Source organism: Lindgomyces ingoldianus, assembly GCF_010093535.1.
Source record: "Lindgomyces ingoldianus strain ATCC 200398 unplaced genomic scaffold BDR25scaffold_33, whole genome shotgun sequence".
Classification (NCBI taxonomy): domain Eukaryota; kingdom Fungi; phylum Ascomycota; class Dothideomycetes; order Pleosporales; family Lindgomycetaceae; genus Lindgomyces; species Lindgomyces ingoldianus.
The window spans coordinates 379431-387186 of NW_022985194.1; positions in this window are offsets into that span (position 1 = coordinate 379431).

Here is a 7756-nt window from a genome sequence, read left to right on the forward strand (position 1 = left end):
GTAGCGCGGCTACCCGAGATCATGAAAGAATGCGTTGTCTAATAGGAGGACAGGCCGTGAATTAAAAGGAGCTTAAGGGAGCTTAAGGGAGCTTATAGAAACCCCTCTTAGAGGGCTCCTATAAACTCCTGCTAACTCCCCTTAGCGTCCCCTGCACATGTATATAGTTCCTACATTAAACAACCTTTAAAAGGTGTGTTTAATGTTTAGTTTATTTTTTATATAGACTAAGTAGCATTTAGCTTTCTAAAGAGCTGCAATACTATTTGTATATCTTGCACTATATATACCTCTAACCCTGTCCGCAAGGACTGTTTAACCTAGCCACCCTACTGCTACATTAAGGGCAAACTATAATCTAGTCTCCCTACATCACCCTCTATTAGCCTAATAGCCTGTACGTAGGACTGTACACCCTACTAGATTAGCCCCTACCTCCTGTCCTACTTCTCCCCTAGAAATATCTACAGACCTAAGTGCTTTCTAAAGTAAAAATTATAACATTAAACACTACCTCTTTAAAAAGTATAGCAACCTTACAACACAACTTAAATTCTAATATAGCCTATGCTGTGCTATTAGGATCTATAAAAGTTCCTACCTAAAGTAAAGCTGTCTTAGCAGAACAGATTAATGCTATCTAGGACAACATTAAGGAACTCTAGCAGATTAGTAATAAGGTTAGCAACTTATTAAAACTTAAGTAAAAGATAGCTAACCTTTACTAAAAAACTATAAGCTTATAAAACTTTCTACTCTTAGTTAACCTTTATAAAGCAACTACTTAAGCCTATTAGATACATAAACTATAAGTAGAACTAGCTAAAGTTTAAAATATCTTAATAAATAAAGTAAGTGTTATAGCTAAAAAAGCTTTAAAACTAGCCTTTCTAAAGCTTTTTAAAAGTTTGTTAAAAGATCTCTAACTATTTTTTACTAGATGCCACCTCTATATATAATATAATAAAGGAGCATTTTAGACTAACGCAGAAATAATCTTTTAGATAAGATTACACTTAAAAGGCCCCTCTATAATCTAGTTCTAACTTTACACTAATAATTAGATAGACTTTAGAGCTAACAGCGCACTACTTAACTCTAAAACTAAAGAAGTATTTAGTAGTGTTAAAAACTTTAAATTAGCCCTATTAGCTATCTATAAAACCCTAGATAAAAAAAAGATTACAGCTAACAGACTAGACTACATAAGATAAGGCAGCAGACTAGTCTAAAACTATGCAGCACACTTTAGAGAATAAATAGCTATTTACAGATAGAATAACTAGAAAGCCCTATGCTGTATGTTTTATAACAGACTAAATAACAAAGTAAAAGATAAGTTTATGCACATAGATTAACTAACTACTTTTAAAAACTATATTAAAAAAGCAACAACTTATAATAACTACTATAAAGAACATAAAAAAAAAAGAAATTAAAGGGAACTTTCTAAAAGCTAGAATTTATCCTTAAAAAGAAAGAGCTTCTATAATATAATAAAAAACTAATAAACTTTAGTTATGTAAAGCACACATAAAGCTTCTCTTCTAAAAAAAGCTAAGTTCTAGGACATAATAAGCTACCTTTAACAAAGAAATAATAAAAGTAGCTAGAAAATAAGGCCTGCCTAAACTATAAAAAAGTAGAACACTTCTGCTAAAACTACCTAAACTTCTAGAAAAGAGAGAATAAAAATACTACTATAATAATAAAAGCTATTACTGCTAAATACAGCCTTACAAATAAGAAAATATAAGAAAGACTAAATAATAGACTCTACTAGTAATGTAGAGAAAACTATTCTTTAAACAACTATTTTAAACTATACTAAAAAGTAGTTATTTAAAATTTTAGTAGCCTTAATATAGTGTTGCAGGACCTTATAATCTTTAAAAGATATAAAGAAGAAACTTAGATCTAAGAATATATTATAAATGTTTAGAAAAAAGAAAAATGTTTTCCCCTTTAAAACTAGACCCCTAGTACTTTTATAAGAGAGCTTTCCTAACAGTTTTAAAGATGCAGATGCTAGAAGTGTAGGTTATAACATAACTACTTAAGTAATTATATAGTCTTGCTTTATTAGATAAACATTAGCAACAACTACTTAACATTTAACATTATATAGAGGATAGCTAAAGTTAAATACAACATTATAAATAAAAAAAAGTAATAGTAATTTTTTACTAAGATTAAAGATTAAAAGCTAGAATAGTTAGGTAAACCTACTAGGTTTAAAGTACTATAACTAGCGCCTAAGAAACCTAAGACACTGCTTCTAAGCCTAGCAATCTCTAGAAAAGCTCTTGCAATATAATAAAATTACAGACAATGTGTCCTTTATAGAAGCAGCACCTATAGCACAAGCAAGTGCTAATAGAAAGAGCACCCTATATAGCTAGTACAAACAAAAGAATACCCTTAGTAGACCTAGAAAAGTCCTCTTAACACATTACATAGACCTAACAATTGTCTATACCCCTAGTATTAGTGTACACAATAATATTGCGTTAAACACTAGGATAACAAACATTAAGTAGGATAGTAGCCTACATAGAAGAAGAACTACAACAGTTGCCTATAGCAAGGAACAGCCTTAGCCTGTAAAACTATAAATTGCTACACTTATTAAACAGCTCCCCCTTACAAACAAGAACTATAGATAAAGTGTAATAAATAAAAAGACTATAAGTTCTACTATTTTTAGTAAAAAGTAGTAAGAAAAGAAGACTACCTAACATTACATTATTTAGTTAAAGACTATAAATGTAAAGCAGCTAACTGCTATAATTAAAAACACTAAATTTATAAAAAAAAAAAGATAAATTTAATAATAACTTATAAAATATTAACCTTTATCTCTTTTTTAATAAAGAAGTTAAACATAACATATTAGCAGTAATTATAGTAAGATAAGGGGCAAGGCACAGCCTAACAACCACTTTTACATATAAAGGGTAGCCTAGACTAGCCCTTATAGACAGTAGATGCACCTTTACTGCAATAGATAAAGAATAAGTAGACAAACAGCATATACTATTTTAAATAAAGAAAAACCTGTTTAAAGTAACTCTTACTAACACTTTATTAATTAAATATAGCAGAGAATAGATTAACCTAAAAACTTATAAAAAAAACTTTAAGACCTCTAACATAAGTAACTAAAGGTCTATAAACATACTTAAGCTAAAAGGCAAATATAATGTAATCTTAGGCTATAACTAGCTTAGAACACATAACTCTGTAATTAACTAGAGAACTATAACTATAAAAACTTCTAACAACTACACACACATAACCTAGTTAGCATGCCACAATAATAAATACCTAGTCTATAAATAAGCAAAGCAGGGTAGTAGTTACTACTCTAAGAAAAAAAAAACTTTAAAAATTCCCTTACTAAAAGCTAAAAGCTTAGGTAATATAAATAATAAAAAAAAAACTTAAAAAAGCCTTTTATAAAAAAATTAAAATAAATAAAGATATAAAATAGATTAGTGTTATCTAAACCTAAAACAAAAGTTATATTCTAGCAAAATATAAAGACTATAAGGACATGTTTAAAACACTAAAGGACTCTAGAGAGCTACTACTATATTAGCCTTAAAATTACACTATTAACCTAATAAAAAATTACAACTTAAAAACACATAAGCTCTGCCTTTTAACTAGGGCATAGAAAAAAGCCTTATAAAAATATGTTAACAGGATGTTAGCATAAGGCTACATCTAGAAAAGCTATAGCTCTATAGCTTTAGCAGTAGTTTTTATAAAAAAGAAAAAAGAAAAAATCTAAGTCTATTAAAACTATAAAACTTTAAATAATAATATAATTTAAAACTAATTCCCTTTACTAATTATATAAGATATTATAAATTAATTAAAAGGAACCTAGTACTTTACAAAGTTTAATGTATAAAACAAATTTAATAAAATAAAGATACAGAAAAAAGATAAATAGCTTATAGTGTTTAGAACTCTATAAAGACTTTATAAATTACTAGTAATGCTATTTAGTCTAATAAACACCCTAGCAACATTTTAGCAAATTATTAATATAGCCCTTAACTTATACCTTAATGTCTTTACCTTAGTATACCTAGATAACGTCCTTATCTATTTAAAAAATACCCTAGAAGACTATGTACAAAAAGTACAGAAGGTCTTAGAATAACTTAGAAAGTATAGACTTTATCTACAGCTCTCTAAATGTAAATTTTATATTACTAAAACAGAATACTTAGAATTTATAATTAATAAAGAAGAAATAAAAATTAACTTAGCTAAAGTATAAAAAATGCTTAAGTAGCTAGAACTAATAATAGTTAAAAAAGTAAAAGAATTCTTAAAACTATTAGGCTACATTAGACAGATAATTAAAAACTATTTAAAAATTACTATACTATTAATAAACACTATAACTAAGGAGTAGGCAGCAGCAAAGTTTATCTAGACTCTAGAAATAAATAAAGCATTTATAATGTTAAAACAAGCTATAACAAATAAACTAGTGCTAAGAATGTACAACTTATAACTAGATATAAAAATCTACACTAACACATCCCTTAGAGCTAGCAGAGCTGCGTTATATTAGAAACAAGAAGACAGAAAATAGCACCTAGTTGTGTACTATTCTGCTAAGTTCTTAGAACCTAAAGCAGGCTATAGCATACTTAATAAAGAGCTAAAAGCAATATTAAATGCTATAAGAGTTTAGGCTACTAAGCTACACAAAATAGTAAAACTATTTAATGTTATAACTAACTATGTAAATCTAGTTATGTTTCTAACAGTAAAAAAGTTATTACTAATGCACATAAAATAAGTAATAGAGCTTGCCTAGTTTAACTACATTATTAAGCATGTCCCTAGAGCATAGAACTAGCAGGCTAACACTCTTAGCTAGAGACTAGACTACTTTAATAAAAAAAAAGAAGGGATAAAAAAGTTTACACTCTTTAAAAAAACTAATAAAGAATAGATTTATAATAAACCTTAACTTATAAAAAAGTCCTACATGCTTATAGCTAGTAAGTAAAAATAAAAAAACTTAGTCTAAAAATATTATAAATTCTTAATGTTTAGACATTTAGAAATTAGCACTTTTTAGAAAAAACTAAGGGCTGCTATACTATAATAAATACTAAAGGTAAAGCAACTATGTACTAAAGTGCTTAGAGAATGCAATATCTGTAATAAGAACAACTTATAAAGGCATAAAGCTTATAAATACCTTTAACTAATTAAAGCACTAAAGTTACTATAGATAATAATTATAATAGATTTTATTATAAGATTACCCCTGTCTAAAGAACTAAAAACAGACAGAATGTGCAACATAATTATAGTAGCCTTAGATAAAACTACTAAGTATCTACACACTTAGCCCTTAAAAAAGATAATAACTACTAAAGAATTTATTTATAAATTAAAATAAAATGTAATATTAGTACATAAATGCCTTAAGACTATTATCTCTAACTAAGATAAACTATTTACTAGTAGATTCTAAAAAGCAGTAATGTAACACCTTAGTATAGCATATAAGCTATTAATAGTATACTACTTATAAACAAACAGTTAGACTAAAAGAGCAAATGTAAAGGTAAAAAGATATTTAAGAAAGTACATTTTCTACACTTAAAATAATTAAGCAGAATAGCTTCTAATAGCATAACTAGCTATTAATAACATAGAGTTAGCTATAATAAAAAAAACACTATATAAGGCTAATTTTAGATACAACCTTTACTTTACATTACACAGAAATTAGCCTACTAACCTGTAAGAGTTAATAGACTAGCTAATAAATCTATGTTAGATATATAAAAAATTAGCTGTAAAAGCTAGATCTAGCAGAGAAACAATAAAGAAATATGTAAACAAATTATAATAACTAGGACTAGAAATCTACCTAAAAGACTATGTCTATCTTAACATAAAAAACCTTAAGATACCTAGGCCTTTAAAAAAGCTAGCAAAAAAAAAATAAAACTATATAAAGTCTTTTAAACTTAGTAAAATAACTATAAGCTTAAGCTTCCCCTACATATAAAAATACACCTGTAGTTTTATATTTCTAGGTTAGAAAAAGCACTTAAGGAAATTCCTTTATCTATGCAAAAATAAAAGGACAAAGAAATAAAATATAAAGTTAAACACATAGTAAGTAATTAAAAGAATTAAAAAAAATTTCTAGTAAAATAAAAAAAATAGCTTACTAGTAAAAACATATAAGAACTAGCTAAGAACTTAAAGAACACACAGCTGTTAGTATAAAAGTATCTCTAGGCTTATCTAAAAGAAACTAGCTAGGTAATAAGGCACTTATATTAAAAAGAATAGCTACATTATTACTAGATAGCAGCAGCTTTTAGAGACAAGTCCTAGCTAATAATAGTTAAAAAAGGAAACAACTCTTTACTTTAGCTTTAAGGGCTTTTATCTTATTTAAAGAGAATAAATTCTTTTCTAGGTACTTTACATAATAAGCCTCTAGCAGATTTAGAGATTTTTAGATATAATTTTATTTAGAATGCTCTCTATCTATTGCCTTTAGCGTCTTCTTCTGTAAACAAAGCTGCTTCTAATCCTGCGCTAGTTTTTCCTAGTCTTAAGCCTGTTACTTATCCTATAACGCGTAGTTCTAGGCCTTTAAGGCCTTAGCTTTATAAAGAAGCGCTTTCTTCTCCTTCTCTAAATAATTCTACGTAGCATTAGAAATAAAGGCATTACATTTATTATGCTTTTTTACACACTTAACGCACTTGTTTAAGGATAAAGTTAACACATAAAACAACTTTAAAAATTAGTAAGTGCTATAAGGCCTTATCTTTATCTAGTAAAGAGAATTAAAATAATAAGTAACATAAAGATAGTAAAACAAATAAGACTAGCAAGCTATTTAGTATAAAATAAATAAATGTTAGAAATGCTTTTTAGTAGGTAGACACCTACCTTATAAATAAACTTTTACTAACATAGTTGTGTAAGCAGAGCAGTAAGGACGCTGCTAGGGAGAGAGGGCAGCGTGTTACAGTCTATAGTTAGACTAGCGTAACCCTACTAGTAGTGCTCTATAATCTAGCCAGTTTAGGGCAGGGCTCGCTTACAGACTAATTAGAGGACGCAGAGGTAGCGCAGCTACTTAAGATTATAAAAGAATGCGTTGTCTAATAAGAGGACAGGCTGCAAATTAAAAGGAGCTTAAGGGAGCTTAAGGGAGCTTATAAAAACCCCTCTTAAAGGGCTCCTACAAACTCCTGCTAACTCCCCTTAGCGTCCTCTACATATGTATATAGTTTCTATATTAAACAACCTTTAGAAGGTGTGTTTAATGTTTAGTTTATTTTTTACATAGACTAAGTAGCATTTAGCTTTCTAAAGAGCTGTAATACTATTTATATATCTTACACTATATATACCTCTAACCCTATCTGCAAGGACTGTTTAACCCAGCCACCCTACTGCCGCATTAAGGGCAAACCACAATCTAGTCTCCCTACATCACCCTCCATTAGCCCAATAGCCTGTACGTAGGACTGTACACCCTACCGGATTGGCCCCTACCTCCCGTCCTACTTCTCCCCTAGGAATATCTACAGACCTGAGTGCTTCCCGAAGCAAGGATTGTAACAGTTATGTGGAACTAGCCTAGAGCTTTAAAAGCTTGCGCAGATATTCTCCTTTATAATTAACTAGTTATAGGCAGTGCAGAAGGCTAGTAGAAACTTAAGCTTAGTAATATAGTTAATGT